General features: G+C 45.0%; 1 non-coding gene and 1 pseudogene across 1 annotated transcript; one reads left to right on the top strand and one right to left on the bottom strand.

Annotated features, from left to right (window-relative positions):
* Window positions 1–1,963: 1,963 nt before the first annotated feature.
* On the bottom strand, window positions 1,964–2,490 carry LOC112605228 (annotated as a pseudogene).
* Window positions 2,491–17,767: 15,277 nt separating this feature from the next.
* Window positions 17,768–17,874, top strand: LOC112605531. Its single transcript, XR_003115509.1, has one exon. It is a non-coding gene; the product is annotated as a U6 spliceosomal RNA (small nuclear RNA).
* Window positions 17,875–24,023: the final 6,149 nt, after the last annotated feature.

The following is a 24,023-nucleotide window of genomic DNA, read 5'->3' as shown; positions in this document are numbered from 1 at the left end:
TTTTATTTTTATTTTTTGGAGACAGAGTCTCACTCTGTTGCCCAGGCTGGAGTGCAGTGGTGGATCTCAGCTTACTGCAACCTCTGCCTGCCGGGTTGAAGCAATTCTTCTGCCTCAGCCTCCCGAGTAGCTGAGACTACAGGCACCTGCCTGCACGTCTGGCTAATTCATTGTATTTTAGTAGAGACAGGGTTTCACCGTGTTGCCCAGGCTGGTCTTGAACTCCTGAGCTCAGGCAATCCACCCGCCTCGGCCTCCCAAAATGCTAAGATTACAGGTGTGAGCCACCATGCCCGGCCTGATCACACATATTTATTACTGAACAAACCCACTAGTGCAGAAGCATAGAAACAGAGAAAAATCATTTACTCAATAAAACATATCATACTGTACAGATAGCAGACATTTTCAGTTTGATATGGTAAGATGACAGTGACCTTGATGCAGCGTAAGTATGTCAGCTCATGTACAATTCCTGCTGGGTTATCAGGGAGAACATTTAAGGCAGAGGGTGGAGCAAATGCAAAGACCCTGAGATGGAAGCATGTTTAGAATGCTTGGGTGGGTGGAGCATGACAAGCATGTGATAGAGATGAGCTCAGAGAGGGCGTGCCGGAGGACGGAAGGAGTAAAGCCTCATCACTATTGTGAGCACTGTGGCTTTTACTCTGAGATGATAAGCAATAGCAGGACGTTTCTTAAGTGGGGAGAGGAAAGACCGGATGCGGTGGCTCATACCTGTAATCCCAGCACTTTGGGAGGCCGAGGTGGGCAGATCACGAGGTCAAGAGATCCAGACCATCCTGGCCAACATGGTGAAACCTCGTCTCTACTAAAAAAAGATACAAAAATTAGCTGGGCGTGGCCTGCACCTCTAATCCCAGCTACTCGGGAGGCTGAGGCAGGACAATCACTTGAATCCGGGAGACTGAGGTTGCAGTGAGCGGAGGTCACGCCACTGCACTCCAGCCTGGCGACAAAGCGAGACTCCGTCTAAAATAAAAATAAATAAATAAATATAATAAGTAAAAAGGCCGGGCACCATGGCTCAAGCCTGTAATCCCAGCACTTTGGGAGGCCGAGGTGGGCGGATCACGAGGTCAGGAGTTTGAGACCAGCCTGGCTAACGTGGTGAAACCCCATCTCTACGAAAAATGCAAAAATTAGCCGTCCCAGCTACTCAGGAGGCTGAGGCAGGAGAATTGCTTGAACCCAGGAGGCAGAGGTTGCAGCGAGCCGAGATCACGCCATCGTGTCCCAACCTGGGCGACACAGTGAGAGTCCATCTCAAAGAAAGAAAAAAAAAAGATGGATAGGAAGGATCTGACACACACACACACACACACACACACACACACACACACACACATACAGGTGGAGAGGAAGGATCTGACTTGAGCTTTAGAAGAATAAATCAGGCTTACGGAGTCTGAGAATGAGTGATAGGGAGAGAGGGCTGAGATAGGCGATTCAGGCAGGAGACTGTGAGGAGATGGCAGCGGTTTGGATCAAGGTGGTAGCAGTGGAAGGGAAGAAGAGATTCTGGTCAGATTTTGGATTTATCTATTTATTTATTGAAATGGAGTTTTGCTCTTGTTGCCCAGGCTGGAGTGCAGTGGCACGATGTCGGCTCACTGCAACCTCCGCCTCCCAAGTTCAAGCGATTCTCCGGCCTCAACTTCTCCAGCAGCTGGGAGTACAGGCACCTGCCACCATGCCCAACTAATTTTTCCTATTTTTAGTGAAGACAGGGTTTCCGCTAAAAATGCCACCATGTTGGCCAGGCTGGTCAAACTCCTGACCTCAAGTGATTCACCTGCCTCAGCCTCCCGAAGTGCTGGGATTACAGGCGTGAGTCACCACGCCTGGCCCAGGATGTATTTTAAAGGAAGAACTGATATAGTTGTTTGGTTTTGTGTGTGTGCATTAGTATTTTAATACAGTTCAAATCAGTGTGTGTGGTTCATTTCAGCTCCTTCACTGCCAAATCAGGGGGCAGGGACTGCTTCAGTTTCTCTGCCTTCTCTTTTTGCCTGATGACCATGGTGTACAGGTATCTGCTGCATTGAACTTCAAATTTCGCATTGTCCTTCTTTTTCTTTCTTATTTATTTATTTATTTATTGAGACAGAGTCTCACACTGCCCCTGGGCTGGAGCACAGTGGCACAATCTCAGCTCACTGCAAACCCCGCCTCCTGAGTTCAAGCAATTCTCCTGCCTCAGCCTCCTGAGTAGCTGGGACTACAGGCACGTGCCACCACGCCACACTAATTTTTGTATTTTTAGCAGAGACGAGGTTTCACCATATTGGCCAGGCTGGTCTTGAACTCCTGACCTCGTGATCCCCCTCCTCAGCCTCCCAAAGTGCTCGGATTACAGGCATGAGCCACCATGCCCAGGCTGTCCTTTTTCTTGATCTTGACAGATTTGGCATCCTTTTGCTAGGCAGTGAGCAGAAAATGCTTGATTTCCTCAATTTTCTGAGGCATGGCAACAAGGCATGCAGGGAGCGGGGCAGACTGGCACCTGGGGTTCCCAAATTTCACCCAGTCATGGATTGCTCCAGATTACTCCTCTTGGCCAAATACCACCCCAGAGACCTGATAATAATTGTTGATACATCAGTTTCAGATGCATTGGATATGGGGTGTGAGAGGAAAAGAGGGCTCCCCAAGTTATCAACTGAAAGTAGGAAACAAGTAAGAATGGTGGAAAAGCCGGGCACTGTGGATTACGAACCCCAGCACCCTGGAAGGCAGAGGCGGGAGGATCTCTTGAGCTTAGGAGTTCAAGATCAGGCTGGGCAACAAAGCAAGACCCTGTCTCTACAAAAAAAAAAAAAAAAAAAAAAAAAAAAAAGCCAGGTTTAAGAATGGTGGAAAAACGGGTGCTATGGATTACAAACCCCAGCACCCTGGAAGGCTGAGATGGGAGGATCTCTTGAGCTTAGGAGTTCAGGACCAGCCTGGGCAACATAGCAAGACCCTGTCTCTACAAAAAAAGAAAAAAAATTAGCCAGGCTTGGTGGTGCATGCCGGTAGTCCCAGCTATTCAGGAGGCTGAGGTGGGAGGATAGCTTGAGCCTGGGAGGTAGAGGCTCCGATTAGCTGAGATTGTGCCACTGCACTCAGCCTGGACAATAGAGACCCTATCTCAAACAAACAAAAATAGAATGGTGCAGGAAGTGTTGGAGGTTTAAGGAGATAATGTCAGATAAAAAGAAGTACGAGGCTTACAAGGGTGAGTCCAGGTGATTTGGGATGATGGAGAAATCTCGGATTTCTTGATGATTGACTAAATAGAGCAAGGGCACATGGGATAAGTCCTAGTGGCTTCCAAGGCAGATTTTGGTGGTGAGGCTGTGAGTATTGGGGTTGGGAGGAGAGCAAGTAGTGCCCTTGTCCTTAAACAGTATTTTTATTATTTTATGAGGGCAATATTTGTTTAGATTTACACAAGTGTTCATTAGTTTCTTTGCTCACTATTCCATTATGCTTTTTTTTTTTTTTTTTTTTTTTTTTTGCTCTGTCACCCAGACTGGAGTGTAGTGGTCTGTTATTGGCTCAATGCAACCTCTGCCCCTCTGGGTTCAAGTGATTCTTGTGTCTCTGCCTCCCACATAGCTGGGACCACAGATGAGTGCCACCACATCCAGCTAATTTTTGTATTTTTAGTAGAGATGGGATTTTACCATGTTAGCCAGGCCGTTCTGGAACTCCTGACCTCAGATGATCCACCTGCCTCAGCCTCCCAAAGTGCTGAGATTACATGCAAGAGTCACCATGCCCGGCCTGCTCTCTATCCCTTTTCGCATTTGTTCAGGTATCATTCCCTTCTTCCTGAAGTAAATCTTATAGCTATACTTTTTTCCCTGTCTTTTTTTTTTTGAGACGGAGTCTCGCTGTGCTCCCAGGCTGGAGTGCAGTGGCGTGATCTCGGCTCACTGCAAGCTCCGCCTCCCGGGTTCACGCCATTCTCCCGCCTCAGCCTCCCAAGTAGCTGAGACTACAGGCGCCTGTCACCACGCCCAGCTAGTTTTTTGTATTTTTAGTAGAGACGGGGTTTCACCATGTTAGCCAGGATGGTCTCGATCTCCTGACCTCGTGATCCACCCGCCTCGGCCTCCCAAAGTGCTGGGATTACAGGCTTGAGCCACTGCGCCCGGCCTTCCCTGTCTTTTTTTTTTTTTTTTCTGGTGACAGAGTCTCGCTCTGTTGCCAGGCTGGAGTGCAGTGGCACAATCTCGGCTCACTGCAACATCCTCCTGCCGGGTTCAAGCGATTCTCCTGCCGCAGCCTCCCGAGTAGATGGGACTACAGGCACATGCCACCAATGCCCAGCTAATTTTTGTATTTTTAGTAGAGACAGGGTTTCACCATGTTGGCCAGGATGGTATCGATTTCTTGACCTCATGATCCGCCCACCTCAGCCTCCCAAAGTGCTGGAATTACAGGTGTGAGCCACCGCGCCTGGCCTTTTCTCTTTTAGTTTTTTTTTTTTTTTTTTAAATAGAGATGGGGTCTCACTATGTTACCACGGCTGGTTTTCAACTCCCGGCCTCACATAATACTCCTGCCTCAGCCTCTCAAAGTGCTGGATCACAGGCGTGAGTCACTTCTCCTGGCTATATAGCTGTATTAAAAAAAAAAAAAAAAAAAAAAACTTTGTTCTTGATTTTGAAAAACGTGCCTCAGGTTTTTCTTCTTCTTCTTTTTTTTTTTTTTTTTTTTTTTGAGACAGAGTCTCGCTCTGTCGCCCAGGCTGGAGTGCAGTGGCGCGATCTCGGCTTACTGCAAGCTCCGCCTCCTGGGTTTATGCCATTCTCCTGCCTCAACCTCCCAAGTAGCTGGGACCACAGGCGCCTGCCACCATGCCCGGCTAATTTTTTGTGTTTTTAGTAGAGATGGAGTTTCACCGTGTTAGCCAGGATGGTCTCTCGATCTCCTGACCTCGTGATCCGCCCTCCTGGGCCTCCCAAAGTGCTGGGATTACAGGCGTGAGCCACCGCGCTCAGCCTCTTCTTTTTTTTAATAACGGTTCTTTTGGTGACGTTCTCTTGGCCATAAATTCCCTAAGATTTTATTAGCATAGAAATGCTTAATTTTGCCCTTATACTGAAAGACGGTAAATTTTCAGGACACAGAAATCTAGGTTGACTTTTTTTTTTTTTTTTTTTTTTTGAGACTGAGTCTGGCTCTGTCGCCCAGGCTGGAGTGCAGTGGCCGGATCTCAGCTCACTGCAAGCTCCACCTCCCGGGTTTACGCCATTCTCCTGCCTCAGCCTCCGGAGTAGCTGGGACCACAGGCGCCCGCCACCTCGCCCGGCTAGTTTTTTGTATTTTTTAGTAGAGACGGGGTTTCACCAGGTTAGCCAGGATGGTCTCGATCTCCTGACCTTGTGATCCGCCCGTCTCAGCCTCCCAAAGTGCTGGGATCTAGGTTGACTTTTATTTCTTTCAATCATTTGGAGATGTGATTCCATATCTTCTGGCCTTTGTTATCAGCTGTCTGAATAACTCTCATCTCTTTGAGAGGAATGGGCTTCTCTTTCCGGCTGCTTTGAAGATGTTATCTTTGCCTTTGGTATTCTAAGGTTTCACTAAAATATATATAGATGTGAGGTTTTTTTGTTTACCTTGCTTGGTATATGTTGTCCTCCTTTGCGGACTCATGCCTTTTAACTGCTCTAAAAACTTCTTTTTTTTTTTTTTTTGAGACGGAGTCTCGCTGTGTCGCCCAGGCTGGAGTGCAGTGGCCGGATCTCAGCTCATTGCAAGCTCCGCCTCCCGGGTTTACGCCATTCTCCTGCCTCAGCCTCCCGAGTAGCTGGGACTACAGGCGCCCACCACCTCGCCCGGCTAATTTTTTGTATTTTTTAGTAGAGACGGGGTTTCACCGTGTTAGCCAGGATGGTCTCGAACTCCTGACCTCGTGATCCGCCCGTCTCGGCCTCCCAAAGTGCTGGGATTACAGGCTTGAGCCACCGCGCCCGGCCTGCTCTAAAAACTTCTTAGTCCTAATTTATTTACATATTACCTCTCCTCCATTCACCGCTTCTGAGACTATGATTACATGTATGTTACATTTCTCATTCCATATATTTAACCATTCTATCATGTTTCAAATCCTTGTCTCTCTGAGCTACATGACCCATAATATTTTTATCTCCACCTTCCAAGTCACTATTTCTCTCTTCTTTTATCCCTGGACTCTAACTTATCTTCCCTTGATTTTTAAATTTCAGCAATACCATTTTTAATTTCAAAAACTTCTATTTGTTTCTTTTTCAACTTGGCATTGGCATCTTGGATAGTCTCTTATTGTTCACTTAGCTTTACAATTCCATTTTTTATTTTATAAACATTTTGTACATATTTTATACTCTATATCTGATAATTCCAGTATTTGAAGTCTTTAGAAGTCTAAATCTATTGATGATTTCAGCTGTTTTTTTTTTTTTTGTTTTTTTTTTTGAGGTGGAGTTTTGCTCTTGTTGCCCAGGCTGGAGTGCAGTGACGCGAACTTGGCTCACCACAACCTCTGCCTCCCAGGTTCAAGCAATTCTGCCTCAGCTTCCCGAGTAGCTGGGATTACAGGCATGTGCCACCATGGCTGGCTAATTTTTTTTGTTTTTAGTAGAGACGGGGTTTCTCCATGTTGGTCAGGCTGTCTTGAACTCCTGATCTCAGGTGATCCGCCCACCTCGGCCTCCCAAAGTGTTGGGATTACAGGCATGAGCCACCGCGCCCGGCCAATTTCAGCTTACTGTCATTTATTATAACTTGTCTTTTTATGTGTCAATTTCCTTTATTGTGAATTCATATTTGGTTGATCTAAATCTGTGAGAATCCTGGCTTTCCTCCAAAGAGAATTTATGTGTGCTTCTACTGTCAGCTGGGGGTGCTATCAAGATGTGAGAATGATGGCCCTTTCTGAGGGTCTCGGGTTACTGCAGGAACCCTGCATCCAGTATTCCCAGTCTGCTGTTGGCTTATGGTTAAGCGCCTTCATAATACGCAATACCAATTGCAGTGTTTGTCCTCTGGTCAAATTCAAGCTTACTTACTACCCCCAATCTGGTTTAAACTCATATTTTTGTTTGTTTGTTTGTTTTGGGGAGGTTACTTTTTTCCCCAACACACAATATAGGTCAACGTTTGTTTTTAACTATCTATTTTGAAATAATTTCATGTATATAAAAAACTTGCGTGGAACAGCACAAAGATTCCTGTATATTCTCCACCCAGATTTCCCATTAACATTTAACCTCTCTGTCTCCCCGAATCATTTCAGATAACTGCAGATATGACACTTCATTACCTGTAAATACTTCAGTATGTCTATTTTCCTCAAAGAAAGATGCTCTGCTACATAATCACAATACGACTACCAAAACCAGGAAATTCATAATGATAAGTACTACAACTAATCCACAGACCCTTTTCAAATTTTGCTAGTTCTCTCTCTCTCTTTTTTTTTTCTCTTTTCGAGGCAGGGTTTTGCTCTGTCACCCAGGCTGGAGTGCAGTGTTGCAATCTAGGCTCACTACAGCCTCGACCTCCCAGGCTCAAGCAATCCTCCCACCTCAGCCCCCCGAGTAACTGGGACTACCGGTACACGCCAACATGCCCCACTAATTTTTGTAGAGATGGGGTTTCACCATGTTACGCAGGCTGGTCTGAAACTCCTGAACTCAAGGAGCTTGAAGCTCAAGGCGCCCACCCACTTCAGCCTCACAAGGTGGTAGGATTACAGGCATGAGCCACTGCGCCCCACTGCTAATTCTCTTAATAATGTCCTTTATAACCACCATTTTCTTTCTGGTCTAGGATCCAACCCAGGATCACACATAATATTTCATTGTCACATCTCTTAAGTCTTCATCAATTTGGGGCCATTCTTCAGTTTCCATGTCTTTCATGAGTGACATTTTTGAGGAGAGCAGGTCAGTTCTTTTGCAGAATGTATTTCAATTTGGATTTGTTTCGTATTTTTCTCATGAATAGATTCAGGTTACGTATTTTTGGCAGGAACAGCACAGAAGTAATGCTGTTCTTATTGCATCATACTAGAAGACGTGATATCAAATTGTCCTGTTATTGGTGGATTTTATCACTTAATTAAGGTGATAGTATGGGCCAGATTTCTTTCCAATATGTTGAAGCCCTAACCCTCACTGTGTTGGGATTTGGAAATGGAGGCTTTGGGAGATAATTAATCATAGATGAGATCATGAGGATGGGGACCTCGTGACAGGATTAGTGTTCTTTTTTTTTTTTTTTTTTGAGACGGAGTCTGGCTCTGTCGCCCAGGCTGGAGTGCAGTGGCCGGATCTCAGCTCACTGCAAGCTCCGCCTCCCGGGTTCCCGCCATTCTCCTGCCTCAGCCTCCCGAGTAGCTGGGACTACAGGCGCCCACAACCGCGCCCGGCTAATTTTTTTGTATTTTTAGTAGAGACAAGGTTTCACCATGGTCTCGATCTCCTGACCTTGTGATCCGCCCGCCTCGGCCTCCCAAAGTGCTGGGATTACAGGCGTGAGCCACCGCGCCCGGCAGGATTAGTGTTCTTACAAAAAAAGACACTCTTGCTCTTTCTATCTCTCTCTGTGGTCTGAGGATGCAGCCAGATGTCAGCTATCTGCAAGCCAGGAAAAGGGCCCTCACTAGAACCCAACCATATGGCACCCTGGTCTTAGACTTCCAACCTCCAGAACTTGGCCAGGCCGCCGTGGGTCACGCCTGCAATTCCAGCACTTTGGGAGGCTGAGGTGGGCTGATCATCTGAGGTCAGGAGTTCAAGACCAACCTGGCCAACATGGTGAAACTCCATCTCTAAAAAATACGAAAATTAGCCTGGCATGGTGGCAGTACCTGTAGTCCCAGCTACTCCAGAGGCTGAGGCAGGAGAATCGCTTGAATCCAGGAGGCGGAGGTTGCAGTGAGCTGAGATTGCGCCACTGCACTCCAGCCTGGGTGACAGAGAGATACTCCATCTCAAAAAAAAAACCATAACAACAACAACAAAAAAAAAAAACTCCAGAGCTATAAGAAAATCTTTATCTCCCTGCCTCTCCTACTCCTCTCCATCTTTCTCATTCTCCATTTGCTCCTTTTCTCTTCATCCGTTCCTCTCTTCCTTCCTTTCTTCTTTGAGACCTCAGAATGGACAAGGGGCTGTCTTAGCTCCCAATTCAGTTTGAATCATTATTGTGTCTTTAATATGAGCAATCCTTCCTTATTCTAAATCAGCAGAGCCCAGTGCTTTTGGAATGGGAAGCAAACATTGTTAAGTCCCTCATTTGGTATAATTATGAGAGGTATGATCCCCAAGCTCCACCCCTTGGTTCCCTGGTCATTTTATTTTTGCTCTGTGAGAAAGAGTACCATTACTTTGCTGGTTCAGGGCATCTTGTAGGATAATATTCCAACCTTCAAGATATTGACTCCAGGTTAATTTCTTTTTCGTTTCTTTTCTTTTTTAAACATACTTCCATTCTACACCAGCAGGTTAGTTTCTTAACCTGAGTTTTGAATAGCATTCTGCAAGAGCAGCTCTTTCTGACTGATGGGGAACATGGGAGGACCAATAAATCCTTTGGGTGTCATCTCATTTGTTTCCTTTGTTTATTATGAAGTGAATTTCTTTGTGGCAGGGAATGTTGTATGTTGTATGGTTTACTGTCACAGTGTGTGATATTCATTCAGTAAAGTACATAGGTGGTATTCCTGGTACAGCATGAAATGCAGAACACAAATCCAAATCTAGGCTGAGCGCGGTGGCTCACGCCTGTAATCCCAGCCCTTTGGGAGGCTGAGGCGGGGAGATCACCTGAGGTTAGGAGTCCAAGACCAGCCTGGCCAACATGGTGAAACGCCGTCTCTACTAAAAACACAAAAATTAGCCAGGCATGGTGGTGGGTGTCTGCAATCCCGGCTACTCAGCAGGCTGAGACAGGAGAATTGCTTGAACCAGGGAGGCAGAGGTTGCAGTAAGCTGAGATCATGCCACTGCACTCCAGCCTGGGCGACAGAGTGAGACTCTGTCTCAAACAAACAAACAAACAAACAAACAAAAATCCCTATTAAAAAGAAATCCAAATCTAGAAAAAGTTATTTCTGCAAAGGCAAATGTATCCTTCCCCTATTATGGAAAAGATACCATGTGACCAACTAGAAACCAAGTGCCCTTGAAGTATCATGGTATCATATTGAAGATTCAGGGTTGTCAATACCAATGGAAAATTTGGTGCTTAGTGGCTGTAGTCAGACCAGCTTGGTGATGGTGGTCTTCTCTTGAGAATATAAACTCCACGAATAAAGATGTTGTCTGATCTGTTTACTCAGTGTACTTAGTGTAGATCTGTGTTTGGTATATAGTGAGTGCCTAAAAAGCATTTACAGACTGAATATATGATTGACCATTAACTGCTGCTCAGGAATCAGTAAGATTTTCATGTTGGACTTTCTCTTCTACAATGAGATCTATTGCTTGAAGTTTTATCTTCTAGGAGAATTTCCCCTCTTTATTGTCTTTCAGGGCTGCTTCTATGTGAAGTAAGGCTGAAGTCAGACACTCCTGGTTGATTCTGGAATACAGTGCACAGGTACCTATAAATGGGAGGTAAGTCAGATATCTATAAATCGGAGCTAAGTTATTTTTTTAAAATCATAGATCAACATCCTTTACAGCCAACTTTTTGCAGTCACAGGTGTGTGCTCCCACCTATGTAGTGGGAAAACTGCTTCACAATAAGCCTACTACACAAGGCTTACTTTTTTCTTTCACTTCAATTTGATGAAATGTTGCTGCTGAGTTAGGTGAGGTATATCTAATAGTGCCTAATACCCATGACAGGTAGCTCAGGTCCCATGGTCAATGGATACCTCACAAGTGGGCATTTAGTGTCTGTCAGATTTCATACTTAAGGTAAGAATTGCGGCTGGGCACAGTGGCTAACGCCTGTAATCCTAACACTTTGGGAGGCCGAGGCGGGGGGATAACCTGAGGTCAGGAGTTCGAGACCAGGCTGGCCAACATGGCGAAACCCCATCTCTACTAAAAATACAAAAAATAGCCGAGCATGGTGGTACATGCCTGTAATCCCAGCTACTTGGGAGGCTGAGGCAGGAGAATCACTTGAACCCAGGAGGTGGAGGTTGCAGTGAGGTATCACACCACTGCACTCCAGCCTGGGCCACAGAGCAAGACTCTGTCTCAAAAAGAAAAAAAGAATAGCGTTTTAAAAGGAGAAGAATTATATACTGAAAGAGGCATACTTTCATTCTAAAATTTTGGTAACATCCACAATTATTCTGTTAAAGCTTGTCACGGACTCCATAAGGCCTTCTTATCGGCTTTAGACATGTGAAGCAGGAAGTATGTATTGAGACAGGGCGGCAGAGCTACTTATTTTACAATTTGGGGTAAGCTAGAAAGTTTCCTCTTTCTCTGGACTTCACTCAAGGATGTCAGATTATAGATTTGTCCTTGGGGCAAGACAAACAAAGAACTACAGTAATCTCCCCTTATCTACAGGGGATATGTTCCAAGACCCCCAGTGGATCCCTAAAACCGCAGATAGTTCTGAATCCTATATATACTGTGTTTTTTCTTTTCTTTTCTTGTTTTGAGACAGAGTCTCACTCAGCCGCCCAGGCTGGAGTGCAGTGGCGTGATCTCAGCTCACCGCAACCACCATCTCCTGCATTCAAGCGATTCTCCCATCTCAGCCTCCCGAGTAGCTGGGATTACAGACACCTGCCACCACCCCTGGCTATTTTTTTGTATTTTTAGTAGAGACAGGGTTTCACTATGTTGGCCAGGCTGATCTCGAACTCCTGACCACAAGTCATCTGACCGCCTTGGCCTCCCAAAGTGTTGGGATTACAGGCATGATCCACCATGCCCAGCGCGTACTCACCTATTTTTAAAAACATTATTTATTTATTTATTTATTTATTTCAGAAACAAGATCTCAAATATGTTGTCCAGGCCGGTCTTTTTTTTTTTTTTTTGAGATAGAATCTCACTCTGTCACCCAGGCTAGAGTGCAGTGGCACGATCTTGGCTCACTGAAACCTCCACCTTCCAGATTCAAGTGATTCTCCTGCCTCAGCCTCCTGCCCGAACTCCTGATCTCAGGTGATTTGCCCGCCTGCGCGGGCAAAGTGCTGGGATTACAGGCATGAGCCATCGCACTGGCCAAGGTTTATCTTGAACTCCTGGCCTCAAGCAATCCTTCTGCCTCCACCTCCCGAGTACCTAGGATTATAGGTGGGAGCCCTGCAGCCAGTTTGCACTCAACTAGTTTTGGACCTCAATTGACCTGAAGTAACTGAAACCATGGGAAGTGAAACCACAGATGGGGGATTACTGCATGTGTTGACCCATCAAGCACTGTATTTCTTTCTTCATTGTAGGGGGTGCAGATTATTGGAATTTGTCATATTAGAGAGCATATTTTGTCAAACTTCAGATTATGTGATTTACAGAAACTTCACTAGGTAAACAGTCCTGTAAGTTTTGAAGATTTATTTTCTATTTTCTCGTATTCTGTTTTATAAAGACATGTATGGATATCTAATTCTTGCTCTCCGTTATTATTGTGTCACTATTGGAGAGAACTAGTAATGATCTGTGGGGTAATAAATGGCGAAGTTATCAGCAGAGAAAACCTGTGACATGCACTTGGAGATTTAGCATACCCTCCAGGCAGGGCAGTAAAGGTCTATAGCTAGTCCTACCTGATGAAAGCAAACTACCTCCAATTTCCTCTGTTTAGTAAATTAAGAAAAATACAGCATTGTCACATAAATACTTCCCTATCAGATACTAAAGGCTATTTTGATCTTCTCCAATAGGAAGACCGCATCTAGAATGGGAATTGCTACTAGTTATTACCAGATTAAGTCTATAACATATTACTATGATTCAGGCTCTTCACTGTTTTATACTTGCTTAACTGAAAAGCTAAATGTGGATATGAAAGGAATCTTGCATCCATCTTGCATCTTTTATATGCCGAATGTTTCTGATATCTTATTATTTAGCGTGCGCTAAAGTTGGATCCAGGGTTGCATGAGTCTACTTAGTAAATTATTACAGCCTCAGCCAGGCATGGCGGCTCATGCCTGTAATCCCAGCCATTTGGGAGGCCAAGGCGGACAGATCACCTGAGGTCAGGAGTTCAGGACCAGCCTGGCCAACATGGTGAAACCCCATCTCTACTAAAACTACAAAAATTAGCCGGGTGTGGTGGTGGGCATGGTGGCGGGCGCCTGTAGTCCCAGCTACTTGGGAGGCTGAGGCAGGAGAATTGCTTGAACCCCGAGGTTGTAGTGAGCCAAGATCACGTCCATTGCACCCCAGGCTGGGTGACAGAGCGAGACTCCATCTCAAAAATACAAAAACAAAACAAAACAAAAAAACACGGACACTGATGAGGCAGGAGTTCCGAAAGATCTATATCCATTGAAGAAATTCAAATGGTGGTCAAAAATGCATACCTGAGAAAGGTAGTAGACCAAGACAATTATATGAGTAAGCTCTACAATGCTTTGAAGACCATATTATCCCAATGTTTTCTTTAAACGTGTACAAGTGTGATAATTTATTAATATTTTCTATGGAGCTAGCAAAATACTGACTCCTCTCATACTGGATAGCTATATAACTGAAAAACTATAGATAAATTTCACTTACAAATACATGCCAATGTAGACAAAAGTCTGTTGGGAGACACTCTGTGGGTCTCTTGTGTGTCTGCATGTCTTACAAATAGAGGTACTAACTACTCTTTGTTCCAGACTATATTTTCTTTTCTTTCTTTCTTTTCTTTTTTTTGAGACAAAGTCTCACTCTTGTCCTCCGTGCTGGAGTGTGATGGTGCGATCTCAGTTCACTGTAACCTCCGCCTCCTGGGTTCAAGCGATTCTCCTGCCTCAGCCTCCTGAGCAGCTGGGATTACAGGTGCCCACCACTGTACCTGGCTAATTTTTGTGTTTTTTTAGTAGAGACGGGGTTTCACCATGTTGGGCAGGCTGGTCTCAAGCTCCTGACCTCAGGTGATCCACCCGCCTCGGCCTCCCAAAGTGCTGGGATTACAGGCGTGAGCCACCGCGCCCAGCCCCAGACTATATTTTCGAGGATGTTTGTACAATCAACAACTTCGGAAGCTAGTGATAGAACCTCTATCCTGAGCAGAACACAGGTTTGCTTACTGTCTAGTGTGATACAAATAATGTTTCCCTCTAGTAGCTTTGTTAACTTCTCTTTATAAAAAATTCAGTCTCCCTAAGCTTGGAGTTGCTGAGCTATGGCACAAGCCTGCTGTGTGTACAGCATCCATTCCAACCCCTTCACTTCGTTCCTGTGGTACTTGTGGGGCAAGGGAATCCAGGGGAACATGATGTTTACATCGCTTGCTATGCTGTGAGTAATGAAGTCCTTTGCCTCTGACCCAGGAGTCTCGTATTTTGTCAATATGCATGACACTATAGCAGGCTAACTTGTTAGCTTGCAAGCAGGTTAAAAAATCTCTGACCCTTCATGGTTCTCAACAGTTTTAAATTATTATCAGGTTGAATTTAGTAATGTATCAAAAGATCACATATCATGGCAAAATAGAGTTGATTCTAGTTATTAAGGGATGATTCAACATCAGAAAATCTGTTACTGTAATTGACTATATAGTAAGAGAATAAGGAAACAAAGCATAAGGCATAGGCTGAAAAACTGTGTCTGAGGCATTCTAAGAATTTTTCTCTTTCATGGGTAAGCTTTTTTTTTGTTTGCTTATTTGTTTGTTTTGAGATGGAGTTGCCCAGGCTGGAGTGCAGTGGCACAATTTTGGCTCACTGCAACCTCTCCCTCCCAGGTTCAAGCAATTCTTCTCAAGCGATTCTCCTGCTTCAGCCTCCAAAGTAGCTGAGATTACCGGTGTGCACTACTACGCCTGGCTAATTTTTGTATTTTTAATAGAGACGGGGTTTCACCATTGTGGCCAGGCTGGCCTCGAACTCCTGATCTCAGATGATCCACCCCCCTCACCCTCCCAAAGTACTGGCATTACAGGCGTGAGCCACTGCACCTGGCCCATGGGTGAGCTTTTTATACCCACATTTATTGTCCCAACACATAGGTTTGATCTAACTTCTGTCAGCTTACTATTTTTCTTCTTCTTTGCTGTTCTGCTGTTTCATGTTTACAGTTTACTATAGGGAGTGTATTTTCTTTTCTGTTTCTCTGCTGATTGATTCCAATGCAGCTCTGTCACTCAATGGTTGCAAATCCTTCTTGAACTCTAGGCATCATGTTCATCTTCTGAAAAATGAAAAGCATATTTATTTGCTATCTCCTGGGGACGCACCTTTGCATCCTAACAACAATTTAGGAACACTTACTAGGTTAAACTATCTCTTGAATTCAATTTGTTCAGTGTTCAAGGGAGAAAGGACCCTTTTCCCCCTGAGCTTTTGCCTGTCCTCTGCTAACTGTTGATAATTGGTTCCTGTCAGAATAATGAACTCCTACCTCTGATTGCCTGCCGGGCTTTTGCAAGGAAAAAGGACTGCGCAAGAAATTCGGCTTGTTTTTGAGGCTCTAAACATTTCCTACTACTGGAACAACTAACCAACAACCAGCCAGCCAACCAAACAAACAAAATCCCCTAACTCCTGGCAAAACCTTGCAGAGAAAGGCTCAGGTCTGGTCAGACCAGTACCAGTGCCTGCATTTAGCTGCTTCTCTGTAAGGCTCACGCCTTCGGTGTATACTTCAGTTCACTTTAATAAGAGGAGGGCCTGCCTTGACCTTCATTTCTGCCTGCCTCGACCCTCTTTTGGTATGGACCTGAGGCATAAGTACCTTCGCCTGCAAAGAGAGAGGGAGTGTAGCGTGAGCTCCACCCCACGGCACAGGAATTTGTACATATTCTGGCAGCAGCCCCCAGTAAATCTGCATCCTCCTTGGTCAAGGAAGGCCCTATTCCTAGTGCATTTTGGGCCTTGCCTTTTTGCTTGTCCCCTCTCCAGGACTAAGCTATAGGATGTCGTGGGCCCTTTTGTTTGCATCTGTACTAGAATTTTCCTCTCACTGTTGGGCTCACCCCAAGACAAGTCAAAAACAAGGCAAAACCCATCTCTTCCTTTCCTGGTATTGACTTTTTGGCTTGGGGAGGTACCTGGAAGGCCGGTGCTCACCCACACCCGGCAGGTTTGAAATTTCTGCTCTAAGGCACTGGGCACAATCCCCAGGACTCCACTGGAATTACAAAAGATTTGCAAAGCTCTCTGCAGGAAACTCCTTTTTCTGACATTCAAGGTGTGTTTTCTGGTCTTTCATTTGAGAGACTGCCAAAGCAGATAAAAATCTATTCCCAAAGTACCCTAAAGCAGTCTTTCATTCCACCCACAGGAAATCCCTGATAAAGAGGGCAGGGGGCTTTCTTTCCTCAACCTTCTTGGTCAGGAGAAAGCAACTCTTGAGGCCAGAATTAGCCTCTGCAAGCCTGTTTCTGGGCAAACATATCCGCACCCTCTGCAAAATGCAGCTGGAAGTAGAGCAACTAGCGCCCTGTTGCGAGCTGGGGTTGGAAAATCATTTCAAGATCCGGATTTTAAAGCTTCTTTACAAGCGACTCTTAAGCGTATATTCTTTCTTCTTTTTTTTTTTTTTTTTGAGACGGAGTCTGGCTCTGTCGCCCAGGCTGGAGTGCAGTGGCCGGATCTCAGCTCACTGCAAGCCCCACCTCCCAGGTTCACGCCATTCTCCTGGCTCAGCCTCCCGAGTAGCTGGGAGTACAGGCGCCCGCCACCTCGCCCGGCTAATTTTTTTTGTATTTTAGTAGAGACGGGGTTTCACCGTGTTAGCCAGGATGGTCTCGATCTCCTGACCTCGTGATCCGCCCGTCTCGGCCTCCCAAAGTGCTGGGATTACAGGCTTGAGCCACCGCGCCCGGCCATTCTTTTTTTGTTTATTTAAAAAAAATCAGTCAGTTTTACATGCCATAAAAATTCAACCAACTAATTTAAGTATGTATTCTGTTACCTTTTATCCATGCTTTGGAACAGGCATCGTTGAATGGAAGAGGAATCCTATTAAAAGGGTTCAAGTTGTTCTGGAACAGGGTAGCTGATTGTCAGAGCCTGACAGGTGACACAGAGAGAACATCTTGGCCTGGCGCAGTGGCTCACGCCTGTAATCCTAGTACTTTGGGAGGCCAAGGTGGGCAAATCACCCGAGGTCAGGAGTTCAAGACCAGCCTGGCCAGCATAGTGAAACCCTGTCTCCACTAAAAATACAAAAATTAGCCAGGCATAGTGGCGCATGCCTGTAGTCCCGGTTACTTGGGAGGCTGAGACATGAGAATCGCTTGAACCTGGGAGGTGGAGGCTGCAATGAGCTGAAATCACTCCACTGCACTCCAGCCTGGGCAACAGAGTGAGATTCAGTCTCAAAAAAAGAAAAAAAAAAAAGTCAAAACATCTAGAAGACAGGATCCAGGCCCTAGCAAGTTGGAAAACAGACCACCGCACAAACTTGGGGAAACTCCATCTTCTCCAACTTAATGGGATCTCTCCAGAAGAGATTTAAGAAGGCAGGGTAGGTCTAGATCAGGAGTTAGTAAACCACAGCGCTTGGACCAGATCCAGGGAATCCACTGCCTATTTTTACACAGCCTGAGTTAATGATTTTTACATTGTCAAATGGTTGGAAGAAATCAGATGAGTACGCTTTATTGACATATAAAAATTATATAAAATTTTGTACTCCCTTCGACAGCACATATACTAACATTGGAATGATACGGAGAAGTTTAGCATGGCCCCTGTGCAAGCATGACATGCAAATTCGTGAAGCAGTCCATATTTTTTATTTTTTGAGATGGAGTCTCACTTTGTTGCCCAGGCTGGAGTGCAGTGGCATGATTTTGGCTCACTTCAACCTCTGCTTCCTGGATTCCAGTGATTCTCCTGCCTCAGCCTCCCCAGTAGCTGGGATTACAGGCGTGCGCCACCATGCCTGGATAATTTTTTCGTATTTTTAGTAGAGACAGGGTTTCACCATATTGGCCAGCCTGGTTTCAAACTCCTGACCTCAAGTGATCCCTCTGTCTCGGCCTTCCAAAGTGCTATGATTACAGGTGTGAGCCACCATGCCCAGCCACATTTTTTTTTAATTAAGGAAAAGAAAATTATGGCCCCGTGCGTTGGCTCACGCCTGTAATCCCAGCACTTTGGGAGGCTGAGGTATGCGGATCGGCCTGTAGTCCCTTTTGAGTAGGAAGCTGAGGCAGGAGGATCGTTTGAGACCAGGAATTTGAGGCTGCAAAGAGCCATGACAGCGTGCTGCACTCCAGTCTGGCAACAGAATGAGACCTTGTCTCTAATATATATTATATTCATATATATATGTGTGTGTGTGTATACACATATATATATAAATATATATTATTTATAAATAAATATATAATTATTTTATTTTATTTTAGAGAATATGTCAGTGAGATGGCTGGAGCTGCCATGGTCAAGGGTTGCCTTTGCTTTTGAATTTTTTTTTCTTTTCCCTTAGCTATTTTTTTATTTCATGAGAATGCTCTTAATTACTTTTAAAAAGAAAACATGAAACTTTTAGAACGTTAACGCAAGGCAGCATTCAGAGACTTACTCAGTTCCCCCTTGCAGGCACCAGTGCCACCTAATTGTTTGCTCCACACAAAAGGTGGATCAGAGAAAATCGCTTCTTTATTCTTCCCTTTACATCATCTCCCCGGCACCTGGGGAGTCTGGATGCACGGAGACCGAGTACAACATGCATCTGATGATGGGTTACACCAAAGCACACCAAGACCTAAATCCTTCCCAGATTTATGAAGATTTTCTATAGCTTAACTAGATTTCTAATTGTCCTGCCACCTGTACTGAAATGTACAGTATGTGTTAATCTTGAATTCTTTTCTGTTTCCATAATCTTGGTAAAGTTTCCTGCACTCAAACAGTAAATCCAGTTTGGTCCTTGGGCTTTAAAGAGGGAGCCAAATTCACTTTTATGATTTCCAGTATGAAGGTGTCTTTGGAGGCGTTTGGGCATCTAAAAGCCCAGAACAATTTTCTTCCCTGTGGTCCCTGTGCTGTGGCTTCCAGGCTGAAACCATAAGTTCACAAGAGTCTGTTGCCTCATTCGTTACATGATTTTTCTATCATTTCGGAAGAGTTTAGAAAGAAATGAGTAAGAGTTTCCACATATTCAGCACACCAGGTATTCTGTTCTCCCCACAAAATGTTCATTTATAGATGACAACTTGCTGGTTTATTTTCTGGTGGTATCGAGATTATAGGATGAAAAGGTACACTCAGTACCTGTTAATGTAACCATTTTTCTGGACATTTTTAAAGGCAGCTGTATCTGAGTCTGCCATGTGACCTTAGACTATGTCAAGTTGAAATAATAACATTATCTACCCTGCTATCTCACAGGGCAGTTTTCAGGAATTAAATGTGATAAAATATGTAACCATCTCTGAAAAGGTGAAGCACTTTGCAAGTGAGAGTACTCAGTCCTCTTCAAAAGGAGGCTTTTTAAAGGTAGTGAAAAGGAAGCTATTGATACAGGGTATGCATCTTCAGTTGTAAGAGGATTCAGTTCTGGAGATCTAGTGTATGGCATAGCAACGGTAGTTAATAATGTATTGTATCCTTTTTTTTTTTTTTTTTTGAGACGGAGTCTCGCTCTGTCGCCCGGGCTGGGGTGCAGTGGCACGATCTCGGCTCACTGCAAGCCCCGCCTCCTGGGTTCACGCCATTCTCCTGGCTCAGCCTCCTGAGTAGCTGGGACTACAGGTGCCCGCCCACACGCCCCGCAAATTTTTTTGTATTTTTAGTAGAGACGGGGTTTCACCGTGTTAGCCAGCATGGTCTAGATCTTCTGACCTCGTGATCCACCCGTCTCGGCCTCCCAAAGTCCTGGGATTACAGGCATGAGCCACCGCTCCTGGCCAATAATGTATTGTATTCTGAAAATTTGCAGAGAGAGTAGGGTTCAGTGTTCTCCTCACATCAGAAAAAAAAAAAAAGGAAAAAAAAAGATAATTTAACTAGGTAAAGTGATGGATATATTAGTATGATTGTAGTAATCAGTTCACAGTGTATATATATATATAAACACCACTTCGTGTGTCTTGGATATACAGCATTTTTATTTGTCAATCATACCTCAATAATGGGTTTGGGTGGGAAGCAGGCTTCTTTTTCAGATTGTCACTTTCCTTTTTTTTTTTTTTTTTTTTTGAGACGGAGTCTCGCTCTGTTGCCTGGGCTGGAGTGCAGTGGCCGGATCTCAGCTCACTGCAAGCTCCGCCTCCCAGGTTCACGCCATTCTCCTGCCTCAGCCTCCCGAGTAGCTGGGACTACAGGCGCCTGCCGCCTCGCCTGGCTAGTTTTTTGTATTTTTTTAGCAGAGACGGGGTTTCACCGTGTTAGCCAGGATGGTCTGGATCTCCTGAGCTCGTGATCCGCCCGTCTCGGCCTCCCAAAGCGCTGGGATTACAGACTTGAGCCACCGCGCCCGGCCTGATGGTCACTTTCCTGTCAGCTACTCTCCTACGCCAAAAAATTAAAGGCAGTTTTTCTCTTTAGTTGGAGAACTTGAGTTTGTCTGTCGTTAGGTAAGTTGCTTCACTTGTCAGTCTCAGTTTCTTCTGGAAAGTTTCATCTAAAAATATATATATTATAGGCAGGGCGCGGTGGCTCACGCCTGTAATCCCAGCACTTTGGGAGGCCAAGATGGGTGGATCTCCTGAAGTCAGGAGTTTGAGACCAGACTGGCCAACATGGTGAAACCCTGTCTCCACTAAAAATACAAAAATTAGCCAGGCTTGGTGGCAGGTGCCTGTAATCCCAGCTACTCAGGAGGCTAAGGCAGGAGAATTGCTTGAACCCGGGAGGCAGAGGTTGCAGTGAGTCAAGATTGCACCATTGCACTCCAGCCTGGCAACAAGAGAGAAACTCCACTTCAAAAACAAAACAAAACAAACAATATGTGTATATATATAATATATATATAACATATATATCAGTATAAATATGTGTACGTTTATAAGATGGTACATTGGAAGAAGCTGGGAAAATAGGACACAGGCATTTCCTCTCTGTACTATTTTGGCAACTTTTTTTGTCATTTTATTTTGTTGTTTTGTTTCTAATGAGAATTACCATTCCATAGTTTTGCAACTTTCTATGAGTCTATAATTTAGAATAAGAAGTTTTTAAAATTATGTGTAAAGCACCTGATGCAATGCCCAGAAATATTTTGGAAGTTCAGTCTTTTGTGCTATAAGCATTATGTAGAACTGAGTTTTATTATTATTTGATATTATTATCTAACCCCATAATGACTAATAATATTTGTTGGATGCCTACTGTGTGCCAGACACAGTATTAAGTATTGTATTTTAAAATTCTAACAACATCCTTAGGTGGTAATTAACAATGATCATTTCTGTTCAATAAATGGGAAAGCCAGGGCATAGAGAAATTAGGTAATTTGCCCAAGCTCACGAAGTTTAGAAGCTGGGGGAACCAGGTACAGATTCAGATGGTCTGATTCTGCAATTCTCATTCAAAGAAAAGATCATGATTTAGTCATTTGCAGAATTTTAGGCAAGATCAGACCTCTGGGTGGGAAACCTGTACCTCTGCACTCTCATTTCCTGACTTTACTTCCACAATGTTCCCTGCCCAGTGGCTGCAGGATTCTATTTGATGAGATTTTTGAGATTCCTAAGGACCCCCTACCGTTCTCCAATAATCTACCTCACCCAACTCTCAAGCTGGTAGAAATCCAACTGATAAGGTGCTCCTTCAACTATGACAGTGGTTCCCACATGGGGATGCAAGACTAAAGGCGCAGCTTCCCTGGCCTCGAGCTGAAGACTTGAATTCAGTGGCCTGGCCTGTGCCCCTGGAGCCTGTTTTTGCGTTTTGTTTTGAGACAGAGTCTCGCTCTGTTGCTCAGGCTGGAGTGCAATGGCGTGATCTCAGCTCATTGCAACCTCCACCTCCCAGGTTCAAGCAATTCTCCTGTCTCAGCTTCCTGAGTAGCTGGGATTACACGTGCGTGCCACCACACCCGGCTAATTTTTTATATTTTTGGTAGAGATGGGGTTTCAGCATGTTGGCCAGGCTGGTCTCAAACTCTTGACCTCAGACAATCCCCCCGTCGCGGCCTCCCAAAGTGCTGGGATTACAGGCGTGAGACACTGCACCCAGCCTTCCCAGAGCCTGTGTTTTTAATTCGGTTTACAGATAAATTATTTTATTTTTTGTTTATATAAATATGGGATCTCACTATGTTGCCCAGACTGATCTCAAACTCCTAGGCTCAAGTGATCCTCCCACCTCGGGCTCCCAAAGTGCTAGGATTACAGGTATGAGCCCCCACACCCAGCCAGATAAATTCTTATCTTTAGTCAGATTTGGGAAATCGTGATTTAAGATTATGATTTCCAAAGATACCTGCTACAAAGCCATTTGGGGGCATTGGTTATTATGGCAAGCTGTAAAACATCCCTGGGATTTTCAGGCAAGTATGGCTTTGGGAGCAGATAGTCCTCCATTCTAACCCTCTCTTCTGTTCTCATATTTTGCAATTCCTTTAAAATGGAAACAGGCTGGGCGCGGTGGCTCACGCCTGTAATTCTAGCATATTGGGAGGCCAAGGCGGGCAGATAACTGAGGTCAGGAGTTCAAGACCAGCCTGCCCAACATAGCAAAACCCCATCTTCACTAAAGTAGAAAAATTAGCCAGGTGTGGTAGCGCACACCTGTAATCCCAGCTACTTGGGAGGCTGAGACAGGAGAATCGCTTGAACCTGGGAGGCAGAGGCTGCAGTCAGCCGAGATTGTGTCACTACACTCCAGTCTGCATGACAGAGCAACACTGTCTCAAAACCAAAAAAATAAGTGAAATGGAAACAGTTCAACCCACCTCACAGTGCTGCTGTGAGGATTAGTGTTAATGTCATGGGAACTATTGCATTTTGTGCATTATCATTGCTGTTAATTTACCATCTACTACCACATAAATAGAGTTGAATTATCAGCCAAACAGCCAGTCACCTTGGATGGTGGAGAGCCAGACTCTGGGGACAGGTCAATGGTCTCTGTCACCCAGGCTGGAGTGCAGTGGTGCCAAAATGGCTCACTGCAGCCTCTACCTCCTTCCTGGGCTTTGATGATCCACCAGCCCCAGCTTCCTAAGTAACTGGGACTACAGATGCCTGCCACCATGCCTGGCTGGTAAGTTCGATTTTGATTAAATGGAGAAAGCTTTCCAGAGTGAGGAACAACAGGTCCAAGTGGGAGACACAGTGGAAGTTTTTGGCAGGTGAAAACTCATCCAACGGGAAAGCGACTCTGCAGAGACACAAGTCTTAACAAGTCTTGTCTCTTTAAAAGGCCAACAGACCAGGTGCAGTGGCTCACGTCTGTAATCCCAGCACTTTGGGAGGCAGAGGTGGGCAGATTGCTAGAGCTCAGGAGTTCAAGACCAGCCTCGGCAATATGGTATGAAGCCCTGTCTCTACAAAAAATTAGCCAGGCGTGGTAGTATGCCTCTAGTCCCAGCTACTGGGGAGGCAGAGGTAGGAGGATCGAGTGAGCTCTGGGGGTAGAGGCTGCAGTGAGTTGAGATCGCACCACTGCACTCCAGCCTGGGTGACAGAGTGAGACCCTGTCTCAAAATTAAATTAAATTAAATCTAAAAAGCCAACAGTGGTCAGTGAGGGAGTTGATGATGAATGACCACAAATTTCTTACCACTGTTAAAATAAAGACTTGAGCAAACCAAGTCCACTAACGTTGGCGTAATGATGCTTTGCATATAAGGACCATTTTCACCATCCTATTGGTGCCAGAAATGACTCTACCTTTCAAAAGAGCCCTAGCCTCTTGCCTCCAGGGATGTGGTCCCATCCTTATGGGTCTTGATAGGCTACATCATCATGACTTCCCAGTCCTTGGAAGT

Source organism: Theropithecus gelada, chromosome 13 (genome assembly GCF_003255815.1).
Source record: "Theropithecus gelada isolate Dixy chromosome 13, Tgel_1.0, whole genome shotgun sequence".
Lineage (NCBI taxonomy): Eukaryota > Metazoa > Chordata > Mammalia > Primates > Cercopithecidae > Theropithecus > Theropithecus gelada.
The sequence above is the reverse complement of the archived record's forward strand: the minus strand, read 5'-3'. Positions and strand labels throughout refer to the sequence as shown.